This window comes from Catharus ustulatus, chromosome 4 (assembly GCF_009819885.2).
Source record: "Catharus ustulatus isolate bCatUst1 chromosome 4, bCatUst1.pri.v2, whole genome shotgun sequence".
Lineage (NCBI taxonomy): Eukaryota > Metazoa > Chordata > Aves > Passeriformes > Turdidae > Catharus > Catharus ustulatus.
In genome coordinates this window covers 2,593,754-2,612,405 of record NC_046224.1, presented here as the reverse complement: position 1 = coordinate 2,612,405, position 18,652 = coordinate 2,593,754, and the positions used below count along the sequence as shown (strand labels likewise).

Below are 18,652 nucleotides of genomic sequence, written 5' to 3'. Positions count from 1 at the left end.
TTAATCATGGGGGCAGTAAGGAGTTCAAACATTTGGTGGGCACATCACCAAGCCCCATGGAAACACCTCTTCCTATTCAACACCTCCTTCTTTTCCTTCACTTTTTTGGTTGCTTCTCTACCAAGAACAGCTTTTCCCCCTTATGGCCCCACAGAGCATATGGGAGGTGGAGTTCTACCAGCTCAGGTAAAACTCAGTAAGTGCTGACCACACAAACCTGGTGGCCAGGCCCTTCATCCCTCTGTCATCCACATCAGAACTTCACAAAGCTGCCCTTGATTTTAAAAAGGACACAAGCCAAACACAGCTCTGCTCCTGCAGTGTCCCAACCCCTCTGTCACAGAGTGACTTTGCTGAAATCAGGGGTGTAACCAGTGCTGACAGCCAGGCTGGCACAAGTAGGAGGCAAGGAAAAAAAATCCCTGTTTGCAGATCCCAGCAGGGAGGAAGATGTGACAGTGACACAGGTCTGGATGTGCAGCTTTTTCAGATCTAACACCGGTGGAACTGAAAATTAACTTCAAAAAATAATAGGGAGAATAAATCCCACATTCTTTTGACCTGTAGGATGATTAGATCTGATGGTGGAAAGGGAAAGTCTGGGCTTGTAGAGCACTTTTATGCCACCTCAAATATTTCAAAATTCTCGCACAGCAGCCAGAATTTCCAAACTGCTGTAGGATCACCTTCACCTCCCACTGCCCTCCCTGCTGCAGCAGCCACAGGCGTTGGATGGATGATGGACAAAGGTCAGCCCACATTTACTTTAGTCATGTTTACCCTGTTCTGCTTTGCCTCTCTGGTCAAGCAAATATTTAATAAAACCGAGCTTATAGCGCAGAGTTTGTCTCGCGAGCTCTGCAGGGAGAGGCAGGCTGGTCACGTAGGCTCTTAATAACCTTTATGGTGATGGATGGAGCAGGGGTGGGATGAGCTCTCCCCACACAACCATTCCTCTTCCAAAAGAGCCCATCCTTGAGAGAGCAGCACAAGAGGGAAGCTGTCCCTGTTTGAGCCCTGTGCTCAGACCCTGAGCACCGTCACTGATGAGTGATGATCCACATTTCCAGCAGGCACTGCTCTGATCGGGAGCTAGGCAGATCCAGGAAGAAATTATTCTTTCCAAGTATCTGTTTTACCCCTATGTTTTAACTGTGTTTTGCTCTGCAGAGTCAGCAGAGCTGCAGGGCAGGGAAATGGGAACTGAGCAGCCCAAAATTCATCACAGCAAAAATGGGGTAAAATCTGCCCATTAAAACAAACAGCCAACACCAAATGAGAAGGGAAAGACTCCAGATATGAATTCTTCGAGGCCCATGCAGGTGAGAATTGATTTGAGGTCAGACTATCACTCACAGAGGAAGGGAATGGTGAGGAGAGCATTGCTAGATCCAACCCAAACCATTCTGAGATCCCTCCAGGCAAGGACAGCAAATTTGATCTGGAAACCAGAGAGAGACCAGTGAGAAATTCCACTAAGGCTTTACAGCAGGCAAGGGCACTTTCCAAAATATTCACAGGGGATAAAGTTCACCTGCAGAGGAAAGAGCATCAGCAGTCTGAGAGCACCAGGGATGCACAGGAGCAGCTTTTGGGGACAGAGCAGGGAGAGCAGGAGCCTGGGGCTGCTCTGCCACCCTCCAGCAGCCGTCTGAGAGACCCCAGGAGCAGGATTTTCTCTCTGCTTGCTGCTGCTCCTCTCTCCTTTCCCATCTGCTCACCCTGTACCCTCTGTCCTGGAGCCCAAATCAGTCCTGGAGCCTCTGAGGGCTAGCATTTATAATTTGGCTTGATTAATAAATAACAGCAGAAGTCAGGGGCTGGGAGGCCTGGATGTTCAGCCTGCAGAGTAGAGGAGGGTTTGTGCAACCCCTGAGAGCATGCACCAAGGAGAAGGAGGTGGATTTTGGATGGATTTTTTTCCATGTCTGGATGGCAGGAATCACAGCAGCTGGGAAGGCAACAATACAGTGCCATGGACACAGAGTCTACAAGAGACTAATTATATTCTAAAAACAAAGCAAACCAACAAAATGCCACAGCCAGCAAGGGCTGGGCTCAGGCTCTGAGCTGGCTGTTTCCAAAAAAAACACCCCAAGCTGCCTTTTGCACTGGGGATGTGGCCAGCAGTGATGGCACAGCCAGCACACAGGGCTCCTGTGTGAGCCACACCATCCCTCCACGTGGCTCCTGCCACACCACCAGCACATCCAAGGTCCCTGGGAAGCAAATCCAGCTGTTTCAGACAGGCTTTCATCCATGAGGAAGATCCCAGAGGCTTCACACCACTGTCTTGACTATGGAATCACAACTTTGTGGCTTGCAAGTAACACATTCCCCAGAAGGTGCCTTGAATTCCCAGAGTTTGCTGTAAATGCTGGTTTGCTCCTGGAGAACAGATATGGTGCTGCCAAACAATCTGGTTACTTCTTTGTTGTTGTTATGGAGCATTTCCAGCAAAGGTTTGAGAGCACTGAGTTAAAGTTTGCAGTTTAGTTCTGCTCAGGGATCTCCAGGACACAATCCCAAGGCTCCAGAACATGAAAATCTGTGGTAAATACACAGATTACAGGCAGGAAAAGTTTGGATGTGAAAGAGTCTCAGAGGAAGAAACATTCCAAGTGTCTTTTAACTCTGATTATTAGATGGGAAAGTTAGGGAATGATGAATATATCCTCAAAATGCAGCAGCATTCAAGGGGACAAAGTCAAGGATGAGTTATGCCTGAGGAAGTAGGAATAAATCAGGAATAAAGAGGACACAAAGGACTGATCTGTCAGCTGAGAGAGAGGGAAGGAAGTGTACAGGGAGAGGGGAAAGAGAGAGCTGGGAGAGCTGGGTTTTGATTGACAACCTCACAAAATCCATGGTCACGTCCCTGTGCTGGAGTCTGGGACAAACCCACACCTCTCCAGTGACAGCTCCTGAACGGAACACGTCACAGAGACAGCAGCATTCCCCTCTCACACACACACACACAGCCCTCCTGCCACCAGGTGTGAGACACAACCACGTCACCCATGTGGCAGCAGGGACACCACAAAGTCAGAGGGAACAGAAAACTGGAGGAGCAATCCCACTCTGGGTCCAGCTCAGAGCAAAAACACACATTAAAGAATTGAACACAACCAAAGTGAGCTGAAAAGCAGCTCTGGGAGGGAGGGAGGGAGGGAGGGAGGGAAAACTGAGCACATCCTCCTGGATGGTAGGTCCTGGCAGAGAGACAAGGTGAGCTGCCCACCTGGGAGGCAGCCAGGGGCACCCAGCAGTGCCAGGGGGGTTAATGAAGCCCAGCTAATGAGGCAGCACGCCCTGTGTTTGTGTGTTTGTGTTCCTGCTGTCCATGGCCGGGGTGCAGGAGGCTGGGCAGAGATGCTGATGAGGCAGAGGCCAGCACGGAGCAATTCAGCACCAAGTGCAGCCACACAATCCCTTTAATCTCATCTAAAGGCTTTTTTTTTTTTTCATGGTTTCCTTTCATAAAGCCTGATTACCATGGATAGGAGCTTTTCTTTGGGAGCCAACATGGCAAGAAAACCCATACAAGTGACATTGTCAACAGCTCCCCCAACAAAGACTGGATTCTAACTTTGGCTAAATCCTTTCTCCCTGAACTTACAACCTGTCCAAGTGAAGGCAAGTCTCACTTTGGGGACACCCCACACCACAGCAGCTTTACTTTGGAGCTCACCAAAAAGAAACAGATCCCTGCACAAGCTGCAAATAAAGAGATTAATTTCAGGAGTGGTTTGTTTGCAAGGGAATTAAGAGACAGAGGGACAACCCAGCCTTTCCTCATCACACAGATTATTCCTCTCAGCCCCTCACATCACCTTCTTACCTGTGTCTGTGCCAAAAATGTATTAAATGATGGGATTAACACATGCCATGAGTGAGACTTTCTTCCTTTTTTTTCCCCCCAGCTCTTTCCATGTGATAAAACTGCATGTGGATGATGTTTCTGCCTGCATTTCGAACTTGGTTTTCTACCAGCAAAAGCAGGTCAGAGCTGTGCTCCTCTGTGCTTGGAAGGGAGAGCAGAGAGGTTTGTAATGATTTCTCAGCTCCTCCAGGAATTTGCTACAGAGGCTGGAGTGAAAGAACACAAATACTCAGCGTCACAGAGAGGAGAATGGAGTTTTGAGGTCATGGAAATAACCTACAAATCCAGAGACCCGAGTTAAACTCTCTTTTCTGGAGCAGACAGGGATGTGAGTCCCCAAGGCTGGGTGTTGTGGAATCAGAGAACATCCTGAATGGGAAGGTGACAGCATTTCCCAGCCTCCTGAAAGGACAAATCCATGAAAATTATTCCTTCTCACAGTAACTGGGGAAATGTAAACCCCCCAACAAACAAACTGTTGTATCAAGAGCACACAAGGTCACTGATTTCAAGCAAACCATGTCACAGCAGTGCCTGACTTGGCTGATCCCACCTTGTGTGTGTGAGATCATAGAGGTCCAGGGCACTGAGAAAAGGGAAATATTGCCAAAAAACCACTGCCAGGCTGACTTCTGTCTCAAAGTCTCATTCCTGTCTCCAGCAAAGCCATCACTCTGTTCTCCCCAGCACCAAGAGTTTCTCTGCTGTTTTTAAAAAAAAATTAAATTTTATGGAATATTCCTTTGGCCAGCTTGGGTCAGCTGTGTGCTTTCCCAGTTCCTGGTGCACCTCCAGCCTTCCTGTCAGGGCATGAGAAGCTGAAAAGTCCTGGAGTTAGTTTAAACCTTACTTAGCAGCAACTGAAACCATCAGTGTGTTACCACCACGATTCTCATGCCAAATCCAAAACACACCATCCCAGGAAGAAAATTAACTTTATTCCAGTGGAAACCAGGACAGCAATTCACTGGGAAGGAGACCCTGATGAGCTGTAGAGATGAAGAGGAATAAACACAGCCCCTAAAGGAGTGATGAATGTTGGAAAGAAAATGAGCTGGGTTTCATCCCAGCAGGTCTGCTCAGCTCGTGTATCCATTCCAGAATTTTAGGAAGCCTTGAGGAAAACAGCATTTCCTCCCTCAGAATCTCAGCTTTTACTCACACATTCCCTTTGAGGCTTTGGGGGCTCTGAAAAAGCCCAGATGAAATCCAAATGTGCTGGGTCTGGTTCAGATGGGAGCCCTAACACAGGGTCTGTGACCTGGCTTTCTCTGAGAGTCACCAGGCAGCAATTCTGTCTCCTTGTTGGCTGAAGCTGTTTTCAGCAGAGTTTATTCTGCTCTGGATGCCAGTGGGTGGATGTTCCCCCTGCCTGGGGATTTTGGGAAGATGTGTGAGGCACAGGTTAGAGCTGTGTGTGTCCACCAGGAGCCAAACCTCACTGTTCTTCAGACAGACTGGCAGGGAGAGTCACTCTGCATTCACAGGGACTTTGCGACCACTGGGTACCTCCCTCTGCAGATCTCTGTGAGGTCAAACATGGGACTTCAAGGGAAAAAACAAAACCTTGATCAGCTGGCTGTGGGAGCACTGAGATCTACGTTTGGAGGTGGGGAAAGCACTGGCAAAGAAGCCAGCAGAGAATCCCTTCAAAGTCTGAGATTTTGCTGTGTGTTCAAAACACAGCTGGAGCAGAGTGGGAAAAAGTAAAAGCAACAGAACTGGGAAAATCAGAGATGACACTGGGATCAGGGAATGCCAGAATGGTTTGGGTTGGAAGGGACATAAATTACCATAAAATTCCATAAAATACCCTCTTGTTCCAGCTCTGTGCCATGGGCAGGGACTCCTTCCATAGACCAGGCTGCTCAGGATGGGGAGTAAGGTTTGGAAATAAAGCTTCAGAGGGATGCAGAGCAGTGGATTTGCTGCACTCTGCAAACCAGGTGGGATCAGCAAATAGGAACTTCTCCCAAATGAAGGGTTCACAAGTGGCCAGGCCAATGTGAGGAGTGCAGGGCACAGCTGTGTGCTCCTGGAGAGCCAGGATCCCTGAGGGATGCACCATCCATCCAAACCTGGCAGGAAATAGGCTGGACACGCAGCAGGAGTGGGAACATAAAGAAAATGCTGTGAGCAGTGCTGTGTTGCTGGGAGGGAAGAGTCAGAGGTGTGATCATTTCTCTTCAGTGATGCAGGGTTTGCAGCAGAAGCAAGAACAGAGTCTGTCTTTATGCTTTACTCAGCATAAAATTTCCTCCTTTCATTTATGGCAGGTATCCAGCCCCTTTTGGAGCAGCAGCCACCAGCTCTGGATGGGGCCAGGGAAAAGATCTGACACAGCAAATTCTTCATCCTCAGCTCCTCGTGTGAGTGGCTAAAGGGAGCAGATGAGCCAGCCCCATAAAAAGGCTGGGCCATCCCAAATCCCAGCCAGATCTCCAGTCCAACACACCCCTGGGAAGCAGCAGTGCTGGCAGGAATTTGCTCTCCCAACCCTAAAAACAAGCTGCACTTTGCTGCAACCATTAGCAGAATTTTTGATATTAACTGAGATCCTGAAAAATTAATTCTTAAACACCTCCTTGTTTTGTTTTCTGTGCACTCCCTAACTCCAGACATGTTCCTGAATGCTTCTGGGTGGGTTTGAGGCAGACATGTGCTGCTCCCTTTATCACTCTGCCTTCTTCATGACAGCTCTTCCACCAACTGCTCCGTGTCTCTGAGCCCTTGAGCAGGTCAGATGAGGTCAGGGGAATTTTTTTCCACCTTCCTGTAGCACTCAGGGCAGCCAAGTCCCAATCTAGTTGTTCAAAACTTGCACATATCACCTGAAGTAATCTATTCCTGCTGCCTCCAAGGGCTTGGGGAGAGCTCTTGGGGGGTGTCAGAAGGATAAAAAGTCCATACTTGTGCCCCAAAGCTCACCAATCCCAAATTCCAGGCATCTTCTGCAGATACTAGATTGTCACAGAGCATGAGCTCTTCTTTCCAAATAATACAGCCCCAAATAGACTTTTTTTTTTAACTAATACTAATCTCCTGCATGCTTTTCTGGGCTTTTCCTTACAAATACCATAAAAACTGCATTACAACTGTGTATAATTTCTAACCATTCTGGTATAACAGCACTTTTTGTGATGTTCAAAATGAACCAGGGCACAGTGCAGCTGCTGCATTCAGAGCAAGATCCTCCCTGAGAAGAAACCCCCAAGATCAGACCAAACAAGATCTGTCCTCTTCAGACACTTCCCCTCAGAGCATTTTGGTTAAAAAAGAAAAAAATCTTCTGTCCCTACTTGGCTTGGATGTTTTGAGCAGGCTGAAGGGCAGCAGAACCAAACTGATGGAGAGCCCCACGCCTGCCCAGGCAGAGATTTCCAGCTGAGACCCAATTTCCAGCCCAGCAGCAGCACTGGGGAAGGGCTCTCTGTGCTGAGAGCTGTAATGAGGCTCTGTGGACACAAACCCTGATAAGCTGCAGCTCTGGGAGCATTTCAAGGGAAAAGGAAAAAATAAAAAGCTGTCTGACATCTACCCCACCACTGATGTCCCAATTTATGGGTGACACAGGAAGACCACAAAAGCAGAGAATCAGCAGCAAAACTCAACTCCCCCTTCCAGAAATAAAAAAGTGGATAAAGTTTTATTAATTGGCTGTTCATTTTTCCTTCCAGTGACTTTGTCACAAGCCCAGCTACACCCAAAGGCCAATGGGAAGTTATTCTTAGAGCTGTTGCTGCAGGATAACTAATCCCAAATCGTGCCTGAGAGTCTTGAGCTGCTGCTGAGCTGGACAGGACACCCCTGGGCAGGATCAGAGCAGTGCTCACATGGGTGAGGAGAGAATCACATGCTCTGTTTGTTAACAAGCAGATCAGAGAGGAGCTGATGCACACACACACACACACCCAGACTGTGTTTACAGGGAGATACACAGCTCCATCCTGTACAGACACATTTCTTTTTGCACCAAAACGCTGCAATTGCCGTGCAGGGCACTGTGTGCATGCATAATTGCAGTGAGCATCAGCAGCAACAGCCACAGCTCAGGTTGTCTGACATGTTCTGTGCCAGGGCTCACTTTTAAGGCCCTCATTACTTTGACAGACCTGAAGCACTCAGGGGACAATTTCCTGAGCTCAGTGTCTGCCTCAGGCTAGCAGCACTGGGGAAAGTTGCATTCAGAATGACTTGGGCAATGCTGAGAACTAAATTAGGGGAAAAGTTTTTTTTGCAAGTTACTGATTCTAACTTTTTTTTTTCTCTATATTTGACCTCAGCTGTGTTCTTCCTGCTGCCTCACTGAAAAGGTGGCAGGGAGGAAAATTTGGGATGTTCCTTCCCTCGTGGCCATGGCTAAAAATCTGTCTAAATTTGACCAAGCACAAATATTGCAAAGTTTTGCCTTTTCCACTGCTCCTAGGATGGATCAGACAACACTTGGGCTTATCAACAGAGGAGGAGAACTTGATCTTCCACTAGTGGAAGGTGTCCTTGCCCAAAATGATCTTTAAGGTCCCTTCCACCCAAACCAGATTGTGACTCTAAGACTTGCCCAAGGTCACACAGAGTCAGCAAAGCAGAGACAAATCTCCATCCCACGTGTTGAATTCCCAGCTCAGTGCTCAGCAACAACTTATTGTGCAGAGAAACTCATGCAGCACCAGGGGAGCCTCCTCCCCCTGTGATTTTCTCTATTCTTATCTCCTTTGGTGCTTGTCTGAGGGACACACACCCAGAAGTGCTCACGGTGATAAATTCCCCTCAGTGCTAAACCCATCCCCTGCTCCAGCACTTTACCAGCATCAGCAGAATTTGCATTACACACCCGAGTGTCGCTGTTGGAGTGACTTTAAATAGTTCAGTGGTCACCCTGCTCAGCTGTGGGATGCAGGGATGCATCCAGCACGTCCTGAAATGATACAGCAGAGTCCTGCTGCTGGCAGCCAGCCTGGGAGGCAGGGGGGAGGAAGGGAGGAGGTGTCTGCTCCTGCTGCTAAAGCTTTCTGCAGTTCATCCCTGCCACCAGCTTCGAGAGGAGACACTGCCAGCACCTTCTGCTCCTTGTGGGCAGCTTGCTGCTGCTGCAAGCACACCTGCAAAAGGCAAAATCTCCATTTTTCCCTCCATAAATACCTCCACTCACACACAGATGGAAGCTGCAGGTGCCCTGCACTTCATGGAGCTGACCCTTCATCTGCACAAATCGTGCCTGGTGCTATCAGCAGCTCCTCAAATCACCCCAGAGCAGCCACAGGGAGGGTGATGCAATTGTTTTAGCTGTTTGCACAGACTCATAATTGCAGCTCAAAGCAGTAGCTGTGTTGGGACAGGTGTTGCACAGAAATCCAGCAGCAGAAAGGGGCACACGAGCTGGGCAGGCTGCAAAGGACACTTTAGTTGGCAGTAAGAGGTTTGAGATCTGAGAAGAAAGTTATTTGTTTGCTAAGCCAGCTGCAAGCAAAACTCTAATTTAATCCAGATCCAAGCACCATCTGCTTTGTTCATCTCTGCTCACACAGGATGAAGGCACCTGTGGCTGAGACAAGAGATGTTTTTAATGTGGGGGTCACCTCTGTTCACAACACCCTGCTCAGAGGGAATGGAGGCCTTGACAACACAGCTTTTAATACCTGAAGAAACACTATGAAGCAGATGCTCTGCTCCTGGAGAGCATCACCTGTGCTCCACCTCCCCTCAGGAGCAGGGCTGGAGGACACACAGCCCTGTCCTGGCTCCTGTGTGCCTGGGACACACGTTGGGACTGGCTGCAGGTGGGTTTGAATGAGCTGGGCTGAGCTTTGCCCTTGACTCAAGAGTTGGAGCCTGCAATGTTTTAGCTTGGGCTAGAGGAAAAAGGTAGAGGGGAAGAGGGGTGGAAATGAATTTTGGGTTGTCAGGCTGAAAACAGCAGTGTTTTGTGCTGGCTGCTGCTGTGCTTTTTAGGACAGAGCTGGGGTGTGCATCCAGGGGCCACTTCTGGGCTTATTTGTATTTTTACCTTAGTAAAGTAAAAATATAGTAGCAAATAGGAAAAAAAAATATTTTGGTGAAAAAAAGAGATAGGACAAGGTGGAATAGCTTTAAATTGAAAGAGGGCAGGTTTAGATTGGATATTTGAAAGAATATAAGAATATATTTGGTGAGGCTCTGGCACAGGGTGCTCAGAGAAGCTGTAGCTGCCCCTGGATCCCTGGAAGTGCCCAAAGCCAGGCTGGATGGAGCTTGGAGCACCCTGGGCTAGAAAAGGTATCCCTGAGGGAGGCTGGAACTAGAATTTTAAGATCCCTTCTGACCCAACCCACTCTGTGATGCTCTGCAGCAGCTCACAGCAACTCCCAGGCCAGCCTGACCCTCTCCAGGTCAGTGCCAGCAAACACCCCCAGGAGCAAAAACCCCTGCACCAAGCCAAGGTCAGGGCTCCAGAGCCCAAAACTGACTGTCCTGTGTGTGTGCAGTAAATGGGAAATCCCCAGCACTGCTGCAGGAGGGATCCCACAGCTCCTGCCCGAGCTCTGAGATAAAACTGCAGGTGTAAAATCGCTGTCACAACCCCCTGGTTCTCCATAACAAAATATTCCTCCTCTGGGGCCACCTGCATCCCACACACCCCCACAAATCCAGCACTTTCCTCTCCCAGTTACAACATCAGGGCAGATAATTCCATTTTTCTGTGTCTCCAAACCATGCACGAGGCAGAGCTCAACAGGGCAGGCAAACATTGTGCCAAGCCCCACGAACTCAGAACTGGGGTTTTCTTTCTACCAGAAATAATACAAATAAACTCTTCTTCTCTCCCTGGCTTTCTATCTCCAGCTCCCACACATCACTAGCAGCAGGGCTTTAAAACTAAAACAGACTGGCCCTACGTGGCTTGAATTTATTCTGGAAATTTTATCTCTTCTTGCTGAAAGCTCTGGGTTTGCTTGATCTTCCTGCCTTCCAAGCCCTACAAGTGCCACATGTTGCACAGCTGGATTCCTGACAGGGAAAGAAAACAGGAGGGAAGAGAGAACAGATATTTTGTATGGATTTATATAAATATATATATATATATATATGCATGAATGCAATGGCCAAGGTTTTCAAAAGTCGCCTGTGAACTTCAGCAAAGTGCCTTCAAATATCTCCAAGGGACCTGTGCACAGGAGAGACAGAGCCCTTGAGCTTCCAAAAATCTGCTCTCCATAGGTAGAAGTGGAAGGAGAAGGAAATGGGGCTCCAAAGGACTTGCTGCTCTGAAGATGCTCAAGACCAGGAAAGGATTTGCAGCAAAAGCTGTGCCAGGGAAGGCTGGAGAAAAGTCAGGAGGAAGGGCAGATCCATGTGGCACTGAGGGAAATGAGGAGAATTTTTAATTCTCAAACTTGCTGGAGTTTGATTACTAAAAATAATTATGGTTTTTTTCCCAGCTCCAGGAGAATTTGTTCACCCTCAGCAAGGTGTCCCAAAAACGTGGGCAAGCAACATCCACTTCCAGTGTGACAGAAAGCTGAGGGGAAGAAATCCTGTTCGTCTTGAGTAGCATTTAAAAAAAATAAAATCCCAGCAAAGGAGAAAATGAGGAAAATGTTATTTCTTTTGGAGTATAGCAGGAGGGGGGTAAGGAGGGGAAATCAAACCCAAAGTGAAGCAGAGATTCAGTTCATAAACACAGGAGAAGGTCAGCTTCCTCCTCACCAATAACTGTGTCCCAGAGGAGCCCAGCATGGCATTTGAGACAGGGCAGAGATTTGATTCCTTTCTCTGAGAGGGGAGCCTCACACACATCCTCCATCCCCATCCCAGCTTTGGGCCCCTCCTGCAGCCTCAGCAGCACCAGGAACCAGTTTAAAATCTGCTCCTTGAGCTGAGGAAGGGATTATTTTATTTTTTTTCATGTGTTTGAGCAGAGCAGTGGCTGTAAAACTTCTGCCTGAGCCCAGCAACAGCAAGGCTTGGGAGAGGCTGATTACGGGTGGCAAAAAGTCACCCACAGGCAGGGAACAGGGGAGGAGAGACAGGCAAGCACAACCCTGCACCTGGAGACCTTTGTGCTTATTATAAAATAAAGCTGATTCTGCTGCCTGTGCTCCTGGGGAGGGAGAAGCAAGGCAGGAATCAAGACAGCAACCAAGTGAAACCAGGAGGCAAATCAGAGTGAAAAACCCTCAAGCATCTCACTGTCACTTTTCCACACCCTTGTGCAGCTGTTGGGATTATCCCCACACACAGAAGGAGGGGAGGCAGAGCTGTGTGGCCAGCAAGGCTGTCAGGGGGGGAAATGTGGCTCAAAGAACCCAGTGCCTCAAGCAGCAGCAGGCAGGGACACACCTGTCCACACACAGCCAAGGAATGGGAAATAGAAAATCAGATTGGCATGGGTGGGAACCCAGGACATCCCTCTGGATTCCCTGGATGGTTCCAGACCCAGGCAGGGGGCTCAGGAGCTTTGGCACAGAGCTCAGAACCCCTGTGCCTTTGATTTTAACCCCTGGGAAAAATTACCACCCTTACATGAAGAATTATAAAAAATAAGTAGAGTATAAGTTAGATTATTACAAGGTGAAAAAGTAGGTTTTTAAGATTGTTTATAATAAGGGTCTGGGATCAAAATTAAGGAATTTGGGTGTGTTCTGTCCTTCTTCCTCCTTCTTCCCAGCATCCATCTTTTGGGTGATGTTGGCACTTTTAGATTGGTTTAGAGTAGAACCAGACTGTACAATATAAGTGATAGGTATTGGAAGATAATTGTAAATAATGTTTAGTTTATAGTACATAGGGTGGGAATTGCTGCACAATCCTCCCCTAGCCCTGGGAGCCCCTCAGGGCCTGCTCCAGCACCTTGTGACAAGCATTAAGGCAGCCAAGCTCAACTGGAGTACATTCCCAGACACAAAGGTTTGTCCAAAATTGCTTTATTTATTCCCAGCTCCGCCATGGAGGGAAACCTCAAAACCTCAAACTCTTTTCTTTCTTTCTTTCCTCTCCTCCCTACAAGCTGGAAAACATCTCTCTGCCACCAGCATCTCATCAAGGGATGCTGGAGGAAAAAGGAAAAAAAAGGAAAACTGTTTTTTTGGGTTTTTTTGGTTTTTTTTTTTCCTAAATCCCTCCTAACTCCAGCTATTGCAGCAAGGCTGCTTTTCCTTCTCCAAAAATCTGGACCTGCAAAACCTTTCCTGAACTGTGAGGGAAAATTGGCAGTGATCTGTGAAAAGTGCAGGGTGAACAGATTGGCATTTCCCAAGCATGTGTGGTTTGCATTTGTGTGTAGCAATGTGCATATAAATGTGTATTTTTATGTATATGTATAAAACACACACACACACACATATATATCTATATATATAGATGTATATGGATGTATTTAGGGGAAAAAAAACCCATCACAACTTCCAGCAAAAGATAATGAGGCAGCATGATGCAACTCCAACCCCTCCCTTACACCGCAGGACAATCAAGACTTCTTCTCCGAAATGAATGCAGAAAAGGGCCCAAACAGCTGGGGAAAGGGTGATGCTTGTGAGAAACGGGCTTTTTTTGTGGCTCATGCATTGCAAAGCGTGTGTGTGATGAGTCAAAGTCTGAGGGCTGCCTTGTGTCAGCCATTGACTGTGCCAATGACAGCCTTTAATAACACCACTTACAGCCTGGAGCAGGGGGAGGAGAGGCTGCTGCACAAAGCGTCCCCAGGCTCGCCAAAATGTGTCACAAGAACCCGCTGATGGCTCTGTAATTGCAGCCCACGCTGCAATGTGTTGTTCTAAGAGGCAGCAGAGAGCACAGCCAGGAGAGCAACTTTGGGTAAAGCATGGCCAGGGGATGTGGGGACATGCTGGGCTCAGGGAGGGGGGATTTGGGGGCTCATCCCAATCACATTTCCCTCTGCAGGAAGGCTCCTCCACGAGTTCACACCCAGGTTTATGTTGGGAAGCAACAGGAGATGAGAAATTCCATGCAGAATAGGGGAAACAGGGAGAAATATCTGCAGGTGCCCACCTTGGCTCTCCAGCATCAATAAATCCCTGCCAGGTCTCATGGGTGCTGGGAAGCTCCTGGAAGGATGGTGAAGATGCTAAAAATCCTCAGCTTAGTCCAGATTTGGAAAGCTTCAGGAGTGCATCATGTCCTGATTATTTATTTCTCCAAGTTAAGGAGAGACCTACTTCACACACTGCCTCCTGGAGAGGAGGAAAAATCAGGCATGTAAAATAAGAAGGAAATGGAACTCGACTTGATAGCTCCTTCCTCTTCCTAATGGGGAATACTTTACCTAATTAGGCCCATTTCCTCTCCTTGCTTTCTTTGAAACATTACACAGAGAGAAATTTGTCCTAAAAGTTGGTGCTTTCATCCAGAGGCGTCCCCTTGAGCTGTTTGCCGTGCTTAAGGCAGGCAAGGGCAGCAACAAAATCACAAAGGAGGAAAAAAATCCCTCCTGAGTGGCTTTAAGAACTCAGGTCCTGGCATGGCTCACCTGCCTCTCCTCCCTTCCTGTCCTTACCTGGCCCAGGTGAGCAGCTCCTGATCTCTGGGAGTGGCCTTGGAGACCAGGAAGGGAAAGGCAGAGGATGCAAAGGTGGCCAAAATGACTCTATCCTCAGTGGGATTTAGGAGACAAAGCTGAGACTGGATGGGCTCAGGGCTGGTGGGATCCACAGGGACTCCCAAATCAGCCCCAGATCCATTCCACCACTCTGGTGACCTCTCCAAATCACACACCCAAGCAGTTGGTGCAGCTCAGGGTGGAGAAAAAAGGAGTGGAAGAAGCAAAAACCCAAACCCTCCAGACACACACAGACAAGGGTGACCCAAGCAGGACCCAGCAAGCTCTGATTTCCCACAGCCAGCTCCCCTCCTCTCAGAGAGCCCCCACTCTGGTGCCTCCCCTCTGGCCCAGTGAGGGGTCAGCATCCATCCCTAGACCCCTTTATCCATTCCTCCATTTCCATCCCACACTTTCCAGGAAGGCCCCATCCCCCTCAGCCCTGCTCCTGCACCCCAGGAATTTTTTCTCTCTTCCCTGCAGGGAGCAGAGCTTCCAAGAAGGAAAATGCAAAGCCCAAAGGGAATGACTTCAAGCAGTGAGACAGCTCTGCAAAGGAAGGTGTTTTATTCCTGCCTGAGGGGGTGCTTTAAAGAACCTCCTTTTGTTTCCTCAAAGGCTGCTGAAGGTGGAGACCTGGAGGATTCAGGGAACTCACCCTGCAAGCAGCAGCAGCAGAGATTTCCCCAGCTCTCTGCATACCCAAAATCCTGCACTGGTCCAGCTATTCCTGCATCCCTCCCCATCCCCCAGGGAGCACCTGCGGCTGAACCCAGCCCTGCACCTGCAGCACCTGTGCAGGGTGTGAGAGGAGGGGCTGAGCACCCCCTGCAGCTGCTCCAGCCAGCCCTGAAACTTCACCTCCCAGCTGTTCATCCAGCATCCACAAAAGCTGTGTTGTTTTCCTTTTTTCTTTCCTTTTCCTTTTTTTTTTATTTTTTTTTCCACTAGGCGATTTCCAGGGAACAAGAAAGAACTGCACAGCTAATCCCTGCTGCAAGCCAGGCCAAGCCCTCCTCTGCCCCAGCCAGAGAGGGAGAGCAGTCCCACTGCTCCCAATGCCCCTGGACATCCATCCATCCTCCCAGTGCTCCTGGACCTCTCTCCACCCTCCCAGTGCCCCTGGACCTCTCTCCATCCTCCCAGTGCCCCTGGACATCCCTCCCAGCCTCCTGTCCCCACCTAGTCACCCCTCTGCAGCACTGCCAGCTTCCAGGGGAAGCTGTGAATCCAGTGGCTGCAGGCAGGAGACCTCCTGGCATCCCTCTTGGCATCTCCTGAGCATTCCCAAAACCAGTGGATGTGCTGGATAAATGGGGTGCAGGCAGAACCCCCTGCTGTACCTCCCAGCCAGGGCATTGCTCAGCACCCAGCCTGCAGAACAAAGCTGCTCTTACCCCCTACACCCATTTCTGGGGAGCAAGACCCCAAAAACAGGATCTATCCAGCCTGTGGCAGGTGGAAAGTGATGGTGAGGGCAGGCAGAGCGATGCCCTGAGCAGGGTTTGGCCTCTTGCAGCCCTGGAGGGGTGCCCAGCTCAGGGGGGCTCAGCAGAGCAGGACCCCAGGATGGGAACATCAGAGCAGCTTCCCTGCACAGACACAGAGGGCTGGGCAGAGAGAGGAGCAGGTATTCAGCAGGCAGTGCCCACGAGGTGCTGTGAATGCAGGTTTGTGCTGACATTATCACAGAACTTGGTGCCAACCCTCCTCCCCAAATGGAGACACAAGATTACCAGTTTGGAAAGATGTAAGCTCATTATAAGGAAATGTTTCACTCAAATCCCCCTCCAAAGGAGGGATCTGATGGAGGAAGGGACCTGTGACAGGAACATACTGGGGGGATTTGTTTAACCAGATCAGCCTGCTGGGCCAGCACAGCACGGTTCCCTGCCTCCAGCCTGGAGAAAACCTGGAAGCTTCACCCCCCCATCCCACATGGACAAGGGTGGGCAGTGTCCCACACCCAGCATTGGGCTCTTCTGGGCACAACCCTGCTTTTAAGGGATGAAAAGAAGCACCTTTCAATAATAAATAATAATGCTAAATATGTGTTTCTATAGCAACTCATCACCATAGCAGCTCGGCGCAGGAGGAGAACTCAGAGCTCATCCTGCCGTCTTCAGGGTGAGGAGGCCTCACAGAGGTGGCTTCAGTGGTGCCACAGATGGGACTGAAAGCAAGAAGTCACCCTCCAGGTTGTCCCTGAGCACTGCCCTCCCTGGGGAAGCTGTCTGGATGATCTGGAGAGGAGCAGTGGATCCAAGTGGTGATGGGGGTGTGAAGTGTCAAAAGCACCAGGTATGGAGGTCACTGCAGCCCCCCACATCTGTCCTGGCATCCAAGGAGGGATGGGGGTGTGAATGTCAAAAGCACCAGGTATGGAGGTCATTGCAGCCCCCAAATCAGTCCTGGGCTCCAGGGTGGCTGGAAGGAAAGGAGGCTGTGACAGGGGACAGCCCCACTGTCCAGCCAGGAGGGCACCATGGGGGAGGCACCATCAGAAGGAGGAAACACCCAAAATGATCCATCCAAACACCCTCCAACACTTAAACATCTCAGGAGAGCAGCTTACAAATCTCCATGTGTTGCTCTGCTTTTAGCAAGACCCAGAAATTTGCACCAAAACCCTGACAAATAGAGGGAGTTTCCCAAAACAGCCCAAAATTTCCTTTTTTGTGTCCACTCTAATTTGGGTGTGGGGTTTTTCTTCCCTAGACTGCCCATTAAAGAAAAATCCAAGCCTTTGATTAGCTCCACAATTGTGGTGTGGTTGCATTCCCAGCTCACCTCCTCTCCCTGGCAGGGCTGTGGGGGCAGAGCCTTTGCCTTGAACACAGAACCTCCTGTTCCTCAGCACCTCTGAAAGCCTCTTCCCAGGCAGCAGGAGAAGGTGACACTGCCCAGGGGTGGGACAGTGCCCATTAGTGACTGCTATCCATGCACATGATGCCATTCCTCAGGCTGGTGAGCAAATTCCCAACCAGCCCCCCTGGTTTTACTCACTTTACAGAAAGTGAGTCATTTTTAAAGGTCATTAGAGAAAAACAAGCATTAGGTGGCAGCTGAAGGGACAGTCACTCCTAAAAGACTTGATAGATGGGGAAACAAGAAGCCAAGGAACCCACTGAGGGCCGTGGGCCAGCTCTCCATCAAACCCAAGTCTCTTTTTGGCAGCCCAGGATAGGTTTCCCTAAAGTAAAATGAAGCTGTGTAGCACACCAAGCACTCGCTATTCCATCAATAGGCAATTGTAACAGGATACACCTCCTTAGTCTCTAAATGAGTTTTCTTTCCAGCACTACATTATAGACAAATCCCCTGTCACAAAAAACAAATAAATCCCTTTTCACAATCAAATATGCTCTAACCAAGTCAAACAGGGCCACACGCGCGTGCGGCGAATCCGCAAAGCTTCTCCCAACTTCCCAGCGTGACACTCCTCCCTGCAGGTGGGGAAAGAGGTGCAAAGGAAGGGAAAGGAAGAATATTTGATGGGATAAACAAAGGGGCAGTTTCCCAGTCCAGCTGGGAATCAATCCCTGGGCTCCTCGTGGTTCCTGCTCCGCTCTCGCCGCCGAATCCACAGTGACACAACAGCAGCGCTTGACTTATGAGAGCTCCATCCCAGCAAGATATTTTTAATTTAAACCTTGTCACTGCTGAGGACGAAGCCATCCAGGCTGGGATTTACTGCTAATTCATCCTCCTGATCCCTATAACTCTAAACTCAAGTCACCAAACAGTGCAACACCCAGACACTCCCCGGTGAGGCTCGGCGTGAATGAGCGTCAGGGGGCTGCTGGCAGCAAGTGAGAGCTCCTCATTCAGAAAAAACAACAAATACTGAAATATCAGCAATCTACAGGGGGTCATCAGTCCAGCATCACATCACTATTTCCCAGGAAAATACTTCTGGGAATAAAACACCTTCACCAGCCTCACCCTTCCTCCCTCACCGAGTGTTTTAAGCTCCAGCAGAAATAACACGGAGGTCGTGGAGCCTCATTTCACAAACATTTACGTGCATTTGGCTGTGAGAGTTCACTCAGCACCAAGATTTATCCCTCTGGCCCTTGCAGGAGAGCAGAGGAGGGGGAAGCCTGGGGGTATGGATCATGCACATGCCTGTAATGGGAAGCTAACCTGTATTATCTTCGTTAGAGCCACACATTCATCCTGGCAAATTCAAGTGCCAGTCAAACCCCATAAATTTATTGCCAGTGGCTGGGTGGGAA

At 49.2% G+C, this 18,652-nt stretch overlaps 1 protein-coding gene across 2 annotated transcripts in view; it reads right to left on the bottom strand.

The window, feature by feature from the left end:
• PLXNA4 (plexin A4) overlaps nucleotides 1-18,652 on the bottom strand; it is a 450,712-nt gene that overhangs the window by 426,506 nt on the left and 5,554 nt on the right. The gene's annotated exons all lie outside the window — the stretch shown is intronic.